This window comes from Centrocercus urophasianus, unplaced genomic scaffold (genome assembly GCF_019232065.1).
Source record: "Centrocercus urophasianus isolate 14NV4802_14NV808 unplaced genomic scaffold, USGS_Curo_1.0 seq_10, whole genome shotgun sequence".
Lineage (NCBI taxonomy): Eukaryota > Metazoa > Chordata > Aves > Galliformes > Phasianidae > Centrocercus > Centrocercus urophasianus.
The window spans coordinates 24,062,144-24,078,426 of NW_024884142.1; the positions used below are offsets into that span (position 1 = coordinate 24,062,144).

Here is a 16,283-nt window from a genome sequence, read left to right on the forward strand (position 1 = left end):
CAGACAGCCTCACATCAAATATTTCCAAGTAGCCTCCTACCTGACTTTGTGACTATAAGTTATCTTCAAATACTTTAAAAAAAAAAAAAAAGTTTTCTAACTTTTGCTTGCTTAAACAAAACCCCTGGAAAGAAAATCCACAAGGGATGTCCCAGGTTTCCTTGGAGCATGCATCTCCCACAAGCCCACAGCAATGGAAAGCAGAAAGGTGCGGCACCATTTTTTCTCTCCCCTCCCCTGCTCAACCCATGTGAGCCTGGGAGACAAGTCAAGAGCTAAGGAAAAGTTCAGATATTTTAGGAAAAATCTCTTAGAAATTCAGCTTCAGTATGAACAGTGACTGTTTAGGATTTATGAACTGGCCAACGCTTCATGTTTTCCAGTGTTCATAATGGCACTTGGTGTTATCGCTGTAGCAAATCCTAAATCTTTACCCAATACCACAGAGACATCACAGCTCTACAAATCACCTGCTTTTAAAACGAGCATGGAAACAATTGCAGAAAATGGCAAAGACCACTCAATCTTTCCTTAATAAAGCAATATGAAAATAAACAAAAAATGAGTGTGAGGCAAAGATCATGCCAGTCAGTTGAAAACAGTTACCTGTAAGGTAGCCCTGTACAACACTTTGTAACTGCAACTGAAAGCCTTGCATGCAGTTCTGCCTACAAGATACAAATAACTGACTGGAATGGTAGAGAATGTTTTTTCAGCATGAGTGTGGAAGAGAGCATCACTCAAGGATGTCAGAACTACAAATGAATTATGTGGGCTAGTCCCAAGGAATGCCTGTACACCTCCCTGCATCATGTCCTGGTAGTATGCTGCTCTCAGAAAACAATAAAAGAAAAAGAAAAATGAAAAAAGAAAAAAGAAAAAAGAAAAAAAGAAAAAAAGTTATTTTAGGAATGCCTGAGACAGTTGCAAGAACATATTCTATATTTTTTTTATATGTCTGTAGAAATAACAGCTATTTTAATGTCTTCGTAACTAAGAGGTTAGTATTTCTAATCTGAGTGTTTTTTTTCTCCGTGGTGAACGAATGTAATAATCATCATACACTCTGGCAAGGCAGAGAATAGGAAACCTCTCCCTCCCCAGTCACCTGGCTGTCAGACAGCGACTACATTGGGTTCCTAAAGCAGATGGTTCAATCTTCTTGGCTGGTTAGCACCTACCACTGAGTCCATTAAATGGCACCTGGGGACCCTGGCCTCAGTTTTTGGGCCATCTGTGTCCTGTCCCAAGGCACACTCAGTGTCTCACTGTGGGCCTTAAGCGGTGATCGGGGCCATTTCTGTGCAAAGGGAGCGCTGAAAATATGGGGACAAAGGGAGCAGCACTGTTCTGCCCTGTGCACCAACACCAAAGATGCACCATGCTGAAACCTTGGCTCATTTTGGCCCTAAGCACAGGAAGTGTCAAGCCCCATTTCTCAAGAATGGGTCTACGTTGGAAGACTCAACTAGAAAGGAGGGAGGGAGGATGAATTTATTCTCTCCTATTGCAGCTATCAGGCCCCATATGGTGTAATTAAACATTGAGAGGCAAAGCAGAGACAACCACTGCTTGGTGATTTAGTGTCGGTAGGCACTGGCAGAGGAACCTATTCCCAGTGAATGTCCTCGCACCTGTCCAGGTTTTGCATACTTTCCTTCCAGCCTCATTAGTCTTTAATCATCATTGTCTGAAACAGAACAACTTCAGCAGGAGAGAATAAGTGTCCTTGAAACAAATTTGCCAGTTAAGAGATGTTTCTATATGCTGCATTTTTGGGTCCCCAGGAGCCAGTGGGAGAGGAGCTGGGAAGTGTGTGGTGTTAAACAGAGGAACTAAACCCCTAAACAAGAAAGAAGAGGTTGTCCAAGCTCTGTCAGAGCTTTGAAGGACACTCTTTTCCACAGCATCACAGAACAACAAAATGGCTGAGGTTGGAAGGACCCCTCCTATGAAGAAAGGCTGGGCAAACAGTTCTTGTTCAGTCTGGAAAAGAGAAAGCTCTAGGGAGACCTCATTGTGACATTCCAGTACTTAAAAGGAGCTTATCATTGGAATGAAGAAAGGAGGGAGATGTTAGAGGAAATTCTTTCACTCAGTGTGTGGTGAGGCACTGGAAGAGGTTGTGCAGAGAAGCTGTGAATCTCCATCCCTGGAGGCGTTCAAGGCCAGGTTGGATGGGGCCTTGGACAACCTTGGTTGGCAACTCTTCCCATAGCAAGGGGGTGTTGGAACTAGATGAATTCTAAGGTCCCTTCCAAACCAATCCATTCTATGATTTACAATTTTATGGAAGCCATTTGGTCCAAACTCTGTGCTCAGGCAGTGAAACTCAGAGCAGGTTACCCAGGATCAGGTCCAGTTATTCATTTCATCATCTCTAAGAGCTCCAGAGCACACTGCAGTGCTCTGGAAACCCTGAGCAGAGAGGCCCCTTGCTGCAGCCCAAGAGAAGGATTATCCAGCCCATGGGCACTCACCCTCTCATGTCCTCCTTTGTGGGCAGTCAGGACTTGGATCACAGGCGCATGATAAGATGTATTCTGCCTTTTCTGGGCTTGATCAGTGTTCCTATCATTATCTTTTCAAATACTCTGTTCCTGTAACAGTTTGTAAAACTAATAATCAGACACTCAGGTTGCTCATACTAATATTAATCTCATGCTAATAATAAACTGGAGACAAATTTGTTTTTATTTGGTCAGAGTCAAGCCCCAGCACTGAAAGATTCTGCCATGCCACCACCCCAGGTCTGGACAGTTACATCCTATCTTCCGAACCAGCCTTGGGATTTACAGACTCCAATTAGTCTCTCTGACACCCCTCAAGATAAATGTACATGGAAGAAACTGCAGGACTGTATTTTTCATGATTTCATGTTTTCTTCAAATGACAAATTTTCCACTGAAACTAGAAGAGAACTCATAAGAAAATGTTTTCTTTCCATGTATATAGAACAACCATCACTGAACTAAGCTTCAGGATATAAACCATTCCCAGATAACAAGTCAGCATAATACTGTGGAGAAACACTTGGGCTACTTCAACACACACACACCTGCAAAGAAGTGTGAGAGGTTCCTCTTCCTAGCTAGGAAGAACTATACTGGCAAGTTGTTTCTACTTCCATATCTACTTACGGCCCTTCCTTGCTCCAAAGCACAACACAGTTTAGCATAAATCGTAAGCTAGGAGACAAATACAAGGAAGAGATTTCAAACTGGAAGTAAAGGTGTATGTACATCACAGACTAAAGGTTTTATCCATTTTGGCTGAAGAAATATGGTGTTTGACACAATAAAGCCCTCTCTCAAGCCCATTTTTATTTTATGGAGGTGTGCTGATGAGAGAGAATATTCAGGCATGAGATGGCCACACACTGCAACAGCTTTCAACAGAATGAAAATTACTTGAGTAAGTCCAGAAAACTGCAAATATCCAGAAAAGCTCTTAAAAGTCTAGATGCAGAATTAAGAAAGTAAATGCATCTTCCCTTACAGTTCTTCATTACTTAAATTGTCCTAAACTCTAAGATAAGCTTATATTTGTACTGTTGATACTGTGGTTACTCTGAAAATAAAGATGTTTTTTCTGTTAACAAGTGCTATCAAACAGTTGATCCACTGAACTGTAGGACTGATTGAGACAGATTAATGAACAGGTCATCTTAGAAATACTTATCGGGAAGCACAAAAGGCCATACAGGTTGAGAAGTGTTTTTCTACACTCATTTTCTCCAGGAGCAAAGTTTGCTGAGGATTCATCAAACTCTTTCTGCCACCTCTGTTGACAGAGGAACTACATCAAACTGTATCATCTAAGCCTTGTTCTGTCCTTACTGCAGGTGCCAAAATCTAAAGGATGATCATCTCAAATCTCCAGTGCATCCGCTGAGGGGCTAAAATTCAATGAAGTACTGCTGTTCCACACAGCTCCTCCTGCTCTGCTCTGCTGCTCAGTTGCTGGTGTGTCTACTTAAGTTGCAGGTCTGTGTTTCTACCTGTGAACTCTCTCAGTACACAGCTCTCTTCTCTTAGGAGTACTTACTGCATGCTCTGATGGAAGGCTGACATGGGACCACTCTTCACACGGTTCCCTTGAAATACTCACTTTTTGGCAGAATAAAAGAGAAAGGCTTTCTTTGGCTTACTGGCCAGAGTGGAGAAGGGGTCTGAGTTCCAAAAGTTCTCACTTTAATACGTGCCTAGTAAAATACTTAAATAATATAGAAAGGATGTAAAGAAGTCCCTGCATAAAATTGAAACCATTTAGAAAACAATAGCATGACTCTGCTGCTTGTAAAAGGGGACTGGCAGCCTAGCAACCAAATTCTTGGTCAATGGAAAGACTGTTACACAAGACCAGCATTCGGACGTGCTTCCTCCTCCTGCCCTGCCCTGCCAATTTACCACAGCCCTCTCTCCCCATTCCCACAGTCTTTGGCCTCTCCCGTGAGACAGCCAACAAAACTTAGCACCCACTAAACGGGGAATTTTTGCAATAGCCCATTTATCACCTGGGAAATGGGACTGGGCTGCTCAGACTTGTTTCATGTAAGGCAGCTAATAAATTGGGAAAAAAATCAGTTGCATTCGAGATGGACTGAATGGACTCAAAGTAATCACTGCCAGATGAGAATAAAATCCAACTCGGAATCCTTCGCCAGGCCATTTCCTAAACTCTTCTCCCAAATTTTGTTTGTTCATAAACTGCATTCATGCAAATGTACAGTGTTACTGCTCTGTAAATCACCTACCAATACTATTTCCCTCATAGCTCAGTGCTCCATCTAAAGTACGCCTAATGACTTCAGAGGGACCTAAATACTTTAATAGTATGAAGAGAATCCTCTCCATTTACTGAAAGAAGTTTTGAAAACTCAGGGCCAGAAACAATGTTTACAGGGAATACACGTATAGAATATTAGCAAGTTCTGATACTTACACCTTTTTTCTACACACTTTTTTCTTAGTTACCACAGCATTCTGTTCTGCCTGCAGAAGTGAAAGCACCAAGTAACAGAGGTTTAATGTTTATAAAGTCAGGTTTTTCTTGCCAGTGATTAATGGCAAGAAATATCGATCAAACCACAGACAGCTTAACTTCTTACTTGTGTTGCTGGTACTTGTATTTCACACAGTTCAGGTTATTAATAGTGCAGCAGCTGCCCTGTATTACATCAGAAACTAGATAAGGTCACAGGTTCTCCCTGCAATGTTGTAATCTTGCCAGTGGCTGGTTTCCTAAATTCCAGTAGACTTTAACAACTTTTCACCTAGAGCTAACAAACATCACGACCAAGGCATACTTCTAAAGGAAATGGGGAGGATGCACTCACACTGCTTTCTGCACTAACCAGGACACACTCATGCTGCGTCACAGCCAGGGCAGGAATTGTCTTGTGTCAAAAAGTTCCCATTAGAGACCTCAGAGAGTAAATACAGCGTGTTTATTTACTCTGATTTAGTGAAGACAGCATCTTTAGGCAACTGTAGCTGAAAAACTATATCTGCAAAAGCTCCTAACACAAACCTGCGTTTAAACTTAGTCACTTCCCTTCTTTTCTTACTTTAAAATGAAATTCAAACAATTAAAAAGAAAGCAAATTTTCTTGATTTTTGTTTCATGATACTATGAGCACAAAAATTATCCTGCCTACTGGAAGGTTGCTTCTGCTAAAGGTTTGCTCCCCCAGGCAATTCCTCCATACTGCTACAGGGTCTGGGTAGAAACTTGCTTTCAGGGCCATAAGTATTTAGTATACAATGGACACTTCAAAGCTGATAAGTTAGATGCTCTACTGTATATTGCATCACGCAAAGCTCCTTTTTGCAAAAAACTCAAGAAATACTTTTTCTCTCCTATACTGGATGTCTGAAATAGCCATGTTCACAACACTCATCTAATGGTTGAAAATGATGGCTTAATGACATGGTCTAATACTATTAGGACAAGGGGGGATGGCTTTAAACTAAAAGGGGAAATTTCAGTTAGACTTTAGGAAGAAATTCTTTACTTGGAGAGTGGTGAGGTGCTGCCACAGATGCCCAGAGAATTGTGGGTGCCCCATCCCTGGAGGCACTGAAGGCTAGTTTCAGTGGGGTCCTGGGCAGCCTGAACTGGTGAGGAACAGCTCTGTCCACAGTAGGGGATTGGAACTGCATAGCCTTTAAGGTCCCTTCCAACCTAAGTTCCTATGGTTGCTTCTATGATTTTATGACATTAATGCATTGATTTTCTTTCAAGGAAGACACCTGCCCTTCATCTTAGCGAAATTTCCTAATACTTGAAACTTTGGAGTTCATGTGCACTAATTTCTTTTAAGATTTCTGGACTCATATTTGTGTGATTTGCACTGGAAGTAAAGAGTGCGTTCTGCACTGAAGAGTGATTTTTTTTTTTGTGCAGAGGTTTAGTGTAATACATCAGGAAATGCAAGTGATATCTTGTGACTGTGGGGATATGAAACAAAGTTGACCTCACTTGGTCACACTGTGCAGAACTTTCTGGCCTTGTACAAAGCCCTCAGTATCATCATATGCAGTGCACCACCATGGTCTGAGTTATCTTACAGTGATAATAGAGAAAGTCCTCCTAAAATCAATACTGCAGGAAAGGTACATGATAGACCAGCTCATCTGCTGCATAAATCTTCTGAAGTGGCTCCAGAAGAATTACATCAGAGATTAATTTGGTCTCTTGTATTTAAAAACATCCTTGCTAAAGATTGCAGTGCTGGGGAGAAGCAGCACTGAGCAGTATAGTACTTCTTGCAGCAAGCTTTGAAACAGATCAAATGAGCACTAGAAGACATCTGTCTGTTATTTCCTGCCCACACAGCTTTGTTCTGCTTTATTGCCAGAGAGCTCCATGGATGATGTCACTTTTTTTCTGAAGAAAACAGGCCACCAGAGCCTTTCACTGACATAATTAATTATCTGTAGTCTGGGCCACAGCCAGAAAATTCCCATGGCAAGGCCCCGACAAGTATTAACTCCACACTGCTTAATGTTTTCAGAGTTATTGGGGTTTGGGATATCCTGCCTTTTCCCCAGAAAGAGATTTTTGCTAATAGTACCAAATCATGGGATGGTTACTGCAGCATGCAGAATTACTGTGCCACGATCCCATCAGCGCAGAGAGATGGGTGCAAGAGGTCACTGTCAATTATGCATACAACTCTGCATGTTGGGATGTGCTTTACATGCCTCAGGAATGAATCGCAGAAGCTAAACCCGCTGGTTTGGGTTTACCATATCCAGTCATACATCTCAGCCAACATTAAGCGTATAATAACATTTTGCACATGATCTGAAGCCCGGCAGTAAGCAGAGGCCCCAGATTGATGCAACCAGTCAATAGGGAAATGGAAGAACATCTGTTAAAGCACCTTTTTGGACACTTGAGCAGGGAGAATTGTTCATGACAGCACATGAAGAACTGCATTCACAATTCAGAGCTGGTGTGTGGCTGCTGTTTTGCAGTGCACAACCTAACAAATGAGGTAATTAACAAAGCAGCTTTAGATCTTTGAGCAGCTGTGGGAGCAGTGCTCACCACGATGTTTGCACAGGCAGAGAGCTCCCTGGTTGCAGTACTTCAAATCAAACGTGGAAATCTCCTGTGGCTCCAGTCCCTGTTCTGCTTTATTCATGTTAAGGAAATGATCTGCAGCTTTCCATATCCCAGATGAATGGCAGATCACGAGCCACTGCAGCAGTATAGGAAATTACTAAAATCATAGCACATTTCACCCACATTAAGGCAACCTTTATAGCTGGATTTGGGTAGTAAGGCTGTATTCAAGTGATCACAATTTATTTTGTGATCAGTTAGCACGTATTTAAGAGGGAAAAAAAAGATGATTTATGAAAGGATAATAGAAAAAGCATTAAATTTCATTTTTCCTGTGTTATCGTCTTTCCTTTAATCTTATGGCAACCAGTCTGGACCAAAACCGAAGAGATCCACTTTCTGTTCATGGACCTCTTTCCAGTGGCTACCACATACGACTCATGATTCATTGACTCTACAAGGACTTACCTACCCTCTCTTCAAGAGTAACAAATCCACCCGTGCATTTTTTTCTACAGTGCTCTGGCTATCCTCTAGCAGGAATAATCATGTGTGGAGAAGGACAGGATGAAAGACAAGCTGGTGCTGCTGAGGACATGGCCGTCAGGATGATAAAGTTCAGAGGAAATCCTTCTGCCTCTCCCACAGAGGCTGGAGCATAACCCAGAGCAAGCTACCAGCAGACATAAATGTGTATACACGTATAATAAACTGTGTACACAACTTTCTCTTGTCCAAGCATTTTGTTGGCTTCAAGAAGCTGTTTGTCAGTGCACTGTGCATTCAAGTTACTGGTGACTGATGAATGGGCAAATATAGTAGGACTGCATTACAGCAAGCACTTACCAGCATAGCCGCTTATTTAAATAGAGGAATCATCAAAGGAGGAGGGGAGTGAGCTCTCTGAAAAAAGTCACTTAGGATAGACAAGGAAAGGCACAGAATAAGGGCCCTTGCCCATGCCCTTGATGTTTCACAGCCTCCTACTGCCTCTGAAGTCCCTGGATCTTGCTATTTCTGTCCTTCCTCGTGCCCTCCCCACACATCATTTACGTATCCTCTCCCTTTTCCATTGCTCTACTGCATTCCCAGGAACAATAATGGAGTTTCTTAAAATGCCATTTTGCCTGAGATGTTGAGGCTGCCTAAACCAAGCTTTCATTATAAACCTAACTCCATCAACACTTCTGTTTCCATCTTTAACACAAAGGCCACAAATGTCTGGAAGTTACCATGTAATTGTACTTAGGTCAGTTGGTTCCACTAATTTTGCAGGGAAGGCTTTTATTCTGGTTTTTTGTTTGTTTGTTTTTTGTTGTGTGTGTGTGTTTGTTTTGTTTTGTTTTCCCAAAGAAAAACAATCATTTCTAGGATAAGAAACATTCGCAAAATCCAAACCATTCCTGTCTTAAAGGACTTCCTTCAATAATCTTTCAGCAGTGCATCAGTTTGGGTGCCATGTGTTTGCAGCCCTCAGACATAATCACTGAGCTCGTTTTACTTTGGACCTTATGCAAAATTCTACACTGAAGCCAACAATTTCGCAAAGATGTGGCAAGACACAGGATGCTCTGTAGGGCCAGCCGTCTTCTATGTGAAAATGTTGCATTTCTTTCGTTTTAGTCAACCAATAGGTGGAGCCTTTAACCCTAGAAACAAAACATTTTCTCAAGATAGTCATGTTCCCACAATTGTTATATAAAAGCTTATGTTTGTTTTTATTAAGGCTCATTTTGGATGGAAAATAATCAGTTTTGCTCTCAAGAGCTTATCTGATCCTCAGCTGGAGAACAAGAGACTCAAACTTAATAAACACACAATCGGGGCAGCAAAGTTAATAAAACTCAGCTACAACAGAAATGTTAAATTAACAACTGGTGACTCAGAGAACTGGACAGCAGCATGACACATAAGACATATGCTCATTGCAGGCTTTCCCAAGAATCCCAGATATTTTAAAGCCATGCATCTAGCATTTATTGCAAATGGATTGGCCGTGTTCTTTCCCACAGTGTGAGCCTTCTCCCAAGAAAACGCAAAAAGATATAAAATTTCTCATTAATGTTGCAGTGAGTGTACAATTTATATTGAGTAAATGAAAAAAAAACCCAAAACAACAAAAACAAACGCACAGTAAAACAACACCAAACCAGTTAAATGACATTAGCTGATTAAAATGATTTGAAAAAGATTGGATAGGAGGATCAGTTAAGGATACTGACCCCAATGGAAACAAGACAAAAACTTGAAGTTGGTCCAGAGCAGTACTTTCTGTACGGTTTTGGAAAGAAGATTAGTAATTTTTTAAAAAACACATTAAAAAAATAAACACCAACACCATCAAACCAATCTGCTTATCCCCTTCCCTCCACTCTAGATGAGATGCTCAATGGAATGGAGACACCTGCCAGTTACTCTTCCCTCTTCTGGTCCTCTAAGCCTACGCAACATCTAGCTTCAGTGAGTACAGTTCAGACATAAGCAAAAAAGAATGTTAAAGCATCTTTGTGGAAGAGGTTTTCAGCTTATAGCTGTCCAGTGAGAGTGACATTCTAGTAAGGATAATGACTTCAAAAACATAATTCTAAAGCAGTTTTATGACCAAAAAGATCATTATCATCACTATGGTTGATAGCATCTCTGCCCTTAATTTCAGAGGAAGCAGGAAATTGCCTGAATAGCACAATTTAACTCCTTCAGTATATTGCCTTATCTGTTTTTTATCTCATAATACAGCAGGATTTTTTATTTTTTTTAATTTAATTTGTAATTATTGTGACTAGCTAGACAAGATCAGTATCTCTTGCATTTTGAACACAAACGATTGCAAACTACAAGAAAACATGCTGCTCTAGGAAACAAAAAACAAAAACAAAACCAAAAACATCTCTGGCTACAAATTACTGAATGAAAATAAGAGCATTTGTGGTCTGAAGTTTGCCTTAAATTGATTTTTTGTCCTGCAAAAGCCTGCTTCACTAGGAAAATACAAACAAACAAGGAGTCAGACAGATGGGAGAGAGTTTTTTAATTCCTCATGGTGATACTCTTATGCCAGACATTTTTAGGATGCAATATGGGTACCATCTTAATTCTGTTCTTTTCTCTGTTCTATTTCCATGTTTCTAGCTTGGATCCATTTATCGCTGTTGCATTCCCCTTTTATCACACTCATTTTCTTCTTGTCTAACCTCTTTCTTCTCATTCAATTCTCCTTAAGTTACTTCTCTCTCCTCACATTACCCCTACCTTCATTTTTTCCACTGCAGCTCTGTGCATGCCAGGATCCTCTCTAGGGGAATTTGAATTTCATCTGTACGATATGCTCAGAAAATCCTAAACTCTTCCAAATCCAATTTACAAGACTTCACAGTTACAAATACTTAAGTTGCTCCACATACACTTTTATGTGGCTGTATATATTGTTTTCACTTAGGCTTCTCTTCAGATAACTATAGCTGTTCAGGTTGTAAGATATGGCTAATGACCATGTGGAAGCTCTTACCTCTTCACTTTGCTATGTACTCTTTCCCCTAGATCAGTGCTGTGGCATCTTTTCCAACTTTCTCCTGCAATTTTAATATTATCCAAAAGAAACATTTCTGACTTCCACCCATCTAACGAACATCCATCGCTCAAATCTTCAGGCAACTCAATATTCAAACACAACAATTCAAGAGTAACAAGAAAGGCACTGAAGAAAAATATGGGAATTTGTACAGTGTTTTTAACCAAGTAATATTCAGGGGGCTGTCACAATGGTGCTTCAGCTTCTCAGGAAACCCTTGTTTCCTTGACAAAGAACTGCAACAAACAAAATAAGTTCAAGGAATTGTGTGAAAGTTCACACATAGCAGCAAGAGGAAGAAGAAACAGAGGAAAAATAATACAACTATGGTTACAGAATCAAATTCTTTCATGTGTCAATCATTACTACCAAGTGAAGGGAGGGTCAAGTAAAGCCATTTTGGCATAGAAAAGGAAATATTAAAATCAGTGTACAAAACACTATGCACAAAGTTCTAGCTGCAGAAATTTAAGACGAAGTCAGGCACTGATCAAGGGATGATCAAAAAAGTAGGAAGCCTCTTCTGCTAGAGGAGACTAAAAGAAGGTGACACAGCTATCATAGAAAAGCAAAGGCTCAGAGGGTGTGTGCCTGCCATCTGTAAACACAGCAGATCTTAAACCATAGAGAGACAGGCAAGCTATTTAAAAAGTGATTGGTATCTAGCACAGATTTCATGAAGTTTCACTGGACATAATTAAAACTGGACCAGAAATTAAAAGTAAAAAAAAAAAAAACACTAAGCATTAAAGTTTTTCAGTTCTGGTACTATTTTCCAATAGCAGTAGCCAAGGTGAACAACCTACCCAGTCTTAAAACACGTCCTGATAAACTCACAATGAAGGCTAAATGAACTAGTTGTCTAAAGAATTGGTGGAGGGACTTGATTTGCAGCAGATGAATGTTTTTTGCTTGTCAAGGGCTCTAAGGAAAATGGGTCAATGAATGCACATACAATACGAGAATGAAGAAAACCTTGAATTAGGAAGTGGCAGAAAAGCAGAATAAGGAAAAAGGTCAAAACTGGAGAAATAAGAAAAGGGAAAGAAAACAAAAGAAGGGGAAGAAACTTTTCTTAGGAAAGAGAACAGAGCATAATTATAATAGAATAAAATGTATTAATAAAATATGTATATGTACTAAGAGAAAATAAAGTAGAAAGCAGGAAATGCAATGATAAAATATTTCTCTTTTCCCCCTTTACATTTACAAAGCTTAGTTTTATGATAGAAAGCTGATAAATGCTAAAATATCTTTTAAAATATTAGCATGCTATAGTTAGTGTATTACCAAACTCATCAAGGATCCTGCTGTTTGAGTTTGTTATGAGAGAGGATTTATTTTGTGGCAGGATGTACAGCCACCTGTACCTAAGTATTTCCCTAGCGCCATCCCAGAGAGAACAAAACAGAGCCCTCATCCACCTCTGCAAATCATTCCCTGAAATGCCCAGGGCAAGGAGAAACTCACAGCAGCCTGAGGCAACTTCCTTCTGGGTCAGCCAGGTAAGAACTCTTCCCCCACATGGTTATCCTACTTCAGCCAGCAGCAACCAGACTTGTAACTGCCCCTCAATAACCCCTGCAGCAGTTAATAAAGCTGCCAGTGCAATGTGCAGTTTGATAACCAGCAGCACAAACACAATTAACCTACTAAGGCAAAGGTCCTCCAATGCTGTCAGGCCTATGAGAAGCCAGCAAGGTTGGCCAGGGACTACAGCAGACAAGACCCAATGTAATTCTTGGGCTTTATCCCAAGAATCCTGCCAAAAAACAGGTCTTCTAGATCTCCCTTTTCTGATCCTTTCCTTTGGCTTGAGGCTTGCAAACAAGCCCTGACTGCCACAGAAAAGGAGCTTTCCTTCACATGTGGAAGGTCCAAACCTTAAAACCAATTCCGGCCTCTCAATATTTGGTAGTCTTAATTGCATTGGACTAGCAACCTCAGCAGAACCAAATCAGACTGGCCATGACAAGAAGGTTGCCAAGCCAGGGATGGGGATACTGGTGGAGTATACCTTCCAGTACAGCAGATGCTGCTCCTCAGAAAATAGGAGACATCCTCTCCTGTGCACTGTTGCTCTGACCCTTTGGTAAGCCCTCAGAGGAACCATCAGATGAAATCTTAAATAAATACAAATTGAAGGAAACAGTTTCTTTGACACCAGAGTCATTTGGGCTTGAAGGAGGGAAGTCAAGCAAATGGATTTACTTCTTAATATCTGCTACACAGTGTTTCCTCTCAGAAGTAAGTATGAAACCAATCTCACATTAAACTATTTGAAGCTCTGAAGACTCCTCACGTATTGTGTCCTATGGTTTATCTATGTTTAACCTGTATTTTTTACAGTCTCATTTGCAATATGTCACATTTCAGATACTGCCCATCCCATACACCAGGTACCTTACCACATATCTCATGCACCCCCATTCTACTGCCTCTGAGGAGCACCTCTGCTCCACCACAGCAGCTACCCGAGGGAGTGTGTCCGTCTGTCCTAACTCATGCAAAGGACCTCAGTGGGAATGGGTTTCTGAGCTGCAGGAGATGAATGCCATTTCTGCATTGGAGAAACACAATAAAGCATGGACTATAACAAAGGCCTGAAGTGGATTAGTTGCTCATATTTTAGTTGGTGTGAAAGACAGAAACCATCTCCCAAGCTAGTCATCTGTCTACAAAGGCACAGAATCTAGCTAAGAATTATTATTATTTTTCCTTGAAAAACTCAATGATCTGCAGTGGATGTTGTATTTGTAAATGAAATTTTATAATTGTTCTTTTCCCAAACACGCAATAAAAGAGCAAATCATAAAAATATAGGAACACTGTTGCTCATTTCCCCTCAGACCCCTAACCAGGTAATGTTGAAAATCAGTTTTGATATTGCTGAGATGTGCTCAGCATACAGGAAATATATGCATGACAAACACATGGGCTATTGAACAAAAATCCGTGAGCCACAGATAGGACTGTATCATCATTGTGGAGACTCACACTCTGCGCTGCTCTGTAATTAGTAACATTTACATGTTGGTTTGACTGAAAGCCTGAAACAATCATACAAATTAACACGGTGCCTTCATGGTCCAATGTATTCTACTGATACTTGAAATTTTATGTTCAAATCAGTTTGATAGTCTTTAAAAACTGTTGGTTTTTTTTTTTTCCCTTGCATAGGAAGAAAACATCTTCACGGAATTTTGCTTCTGTGTACTCAGCATGTGTTTAGAAACATGTAAACACTGTTTTTTTAATATAAGCAATAGGATCCTACAAGAGAAAAGACACTTGACAGAGCTACAATGGCCTTAAAAACAGTTCCTCTCATCAGTCTATTTGCTTCTCCCTTTCCTTCTGAGACTTGTACTTAAGAGCTCTCCTGTCATGAACATTAGGACACATTTTCATCACTGTGGCTTCTGTGTACTTTTTTGCCCCTTTCATTTTCTTACAAAATAAGGCCTAAGCTACAGTGACCTCAGCTGTTGATGAAAACTTTGTCTCCTCTATATGCAGTGAGAGTATAAGGCCCAGACAGGAAATCTGACAACAGGCAAAGTTGAGTCCAACTTGGCACTGGAAGCTAAAACAAAGGCAAGCTACCTGAGGTCATTATAATGAAGGAAAAAAAGAGACATAAACATCACTGCTGGGGCATGCTTACACTGTTTACTGGCAATTTCACCTTACAAATTACAAAGGAGAAATGAGGTCCCAGGTAGGGACTCAGAACTGATACTGGCAGTCGTATGACTTGTGCCTATGGTTGCTATGATGTCAGATGGTGTGCACAGTGAGCCAAGCATATGAAACATATGCATACATTAGCAGTTTATGTTCCTGAAGCCCACAGTTGCCATGACCATTACTTCCCTAGCTGAGATCACTGTTTGGAGTGTGCAAGGCAATGTCATCCAGCACTGTGTTCGGTAGAGCAGATCATGGCTGCTGAGCTAACAGTCATGGTATATAATGGCATTCTTTCTACGGAAATAATTGGATGACCCTATAAGTACAGCCTGCTGTTATTGTCAAAACAAAATCTTCTCACATATGCCCATACGTTGTTTGCTTTGCCAATGTTGAAGTGTCTTCAAAATAAACCATAGCCTGATCTTCCACCCCAACAAAATGCCAGCCAGCCACCAGCGATGTCTGTACAGATCCGAAAATGAAAAGCCACGAAATGACTCAGTGTATTAGGTCACTGTGACAGCCAGGAGGTAATACCAGAGGATTTACTTTGGCTGGAGCCTGCCTTGGCTCATCTTCACTTGCGCTGTCAAAGCCAGGCTCTCATGTCAAAGCCAGGCTCTCATCTCAAGCCAATGAGCTATAGCTTGCCCACTTCAGCAACAGTTCACCAGGTATCATGTAAATAACAAACTCAAACAGAGTTTTTTGAAATGAAATTATAACTCATGAATAAAAACCAAAATGATTCCTGTCCCTGACTGTAGGGAAGCAGAAAAACAGATTCACTTTACAGTTATTGGAGTGTTTGTCCTCACAGCTGTCCTGTGATGCTGGGATACTTTAGCAGTGCCTAACATCTCTATAGGTTTTGTATTTAGAGGAATATCCCTAAAAATATTGTGCAGGGCAATGGATTTATAAGCTTGCTGAGAAATTTCAGCCCATATTACAGAGTGGATGGCAGCTATCCCCACCTTCCTCATGGGGATAATGAGAAGATGGGCAATCCTTTAAAGGTTGCATAACTTGGCTCCAAAGTGTAAAATGATGGCGAAGATCTAAATTTCCATGTATTGAACAGGAGAGTTACTCAGAGATAAGAATACAGACCATAGTTATTGCAACCCAGGAAACATTAGTGACTTTCCTGGAATTCCCTTCCAAGACCAAAATGATGGCTTCAGGGTAAATGTTTCTGAACCACACAAACATCATACATTTCTAATCAGGATTGGCTTTATTCTATCTGAATGATAGCTTCATCTTTTAGGAACCGGCACATATAAGCTTTTGTATAAAGTAAAATTAAACACTGTGAATGTGGTACTGTTCTGCAGTGATACAAGTTTTTTTTTTCCTCCTGAAATTGCATTCCACATATTTTCATGCTTTTTTCCACTTTTTCACTGTAAAATGACCGTTCTCTGTCTTTGCAACACAA

At 40.6% G+C, this 16,283-nt stretch overlaps 1 protein-coding gene across 6 annotated transcripts in view; it reads right to left on the minus strand.

Moving 5' to 3' along the window:
• The window catches only part of FILIP1 (filamin A interacting protein 1), a 103,925-nt gene that overhangs the window by 43,473 nt on the left and 44,169 nt on the right, over nucleotides 1–16,283 (minus strand). Inside the window, exon 1 of one of the 6 annotated variants that reach the window (XM_042819233.1) lies at nucleotides 12,614–12,673. The exons of the other annotated variants lie outside the window; for them this stretch is intronic. The gene's annotated coding sequence lies outside the window, so the exon portion shown is untranslated. Of the gene's footprint in view, nucleotides 1–12,613; nucleotides 12,674–16,283 lie in introns of those variants that run through there. 6 annotated transcript variants of the gene reach the window in all.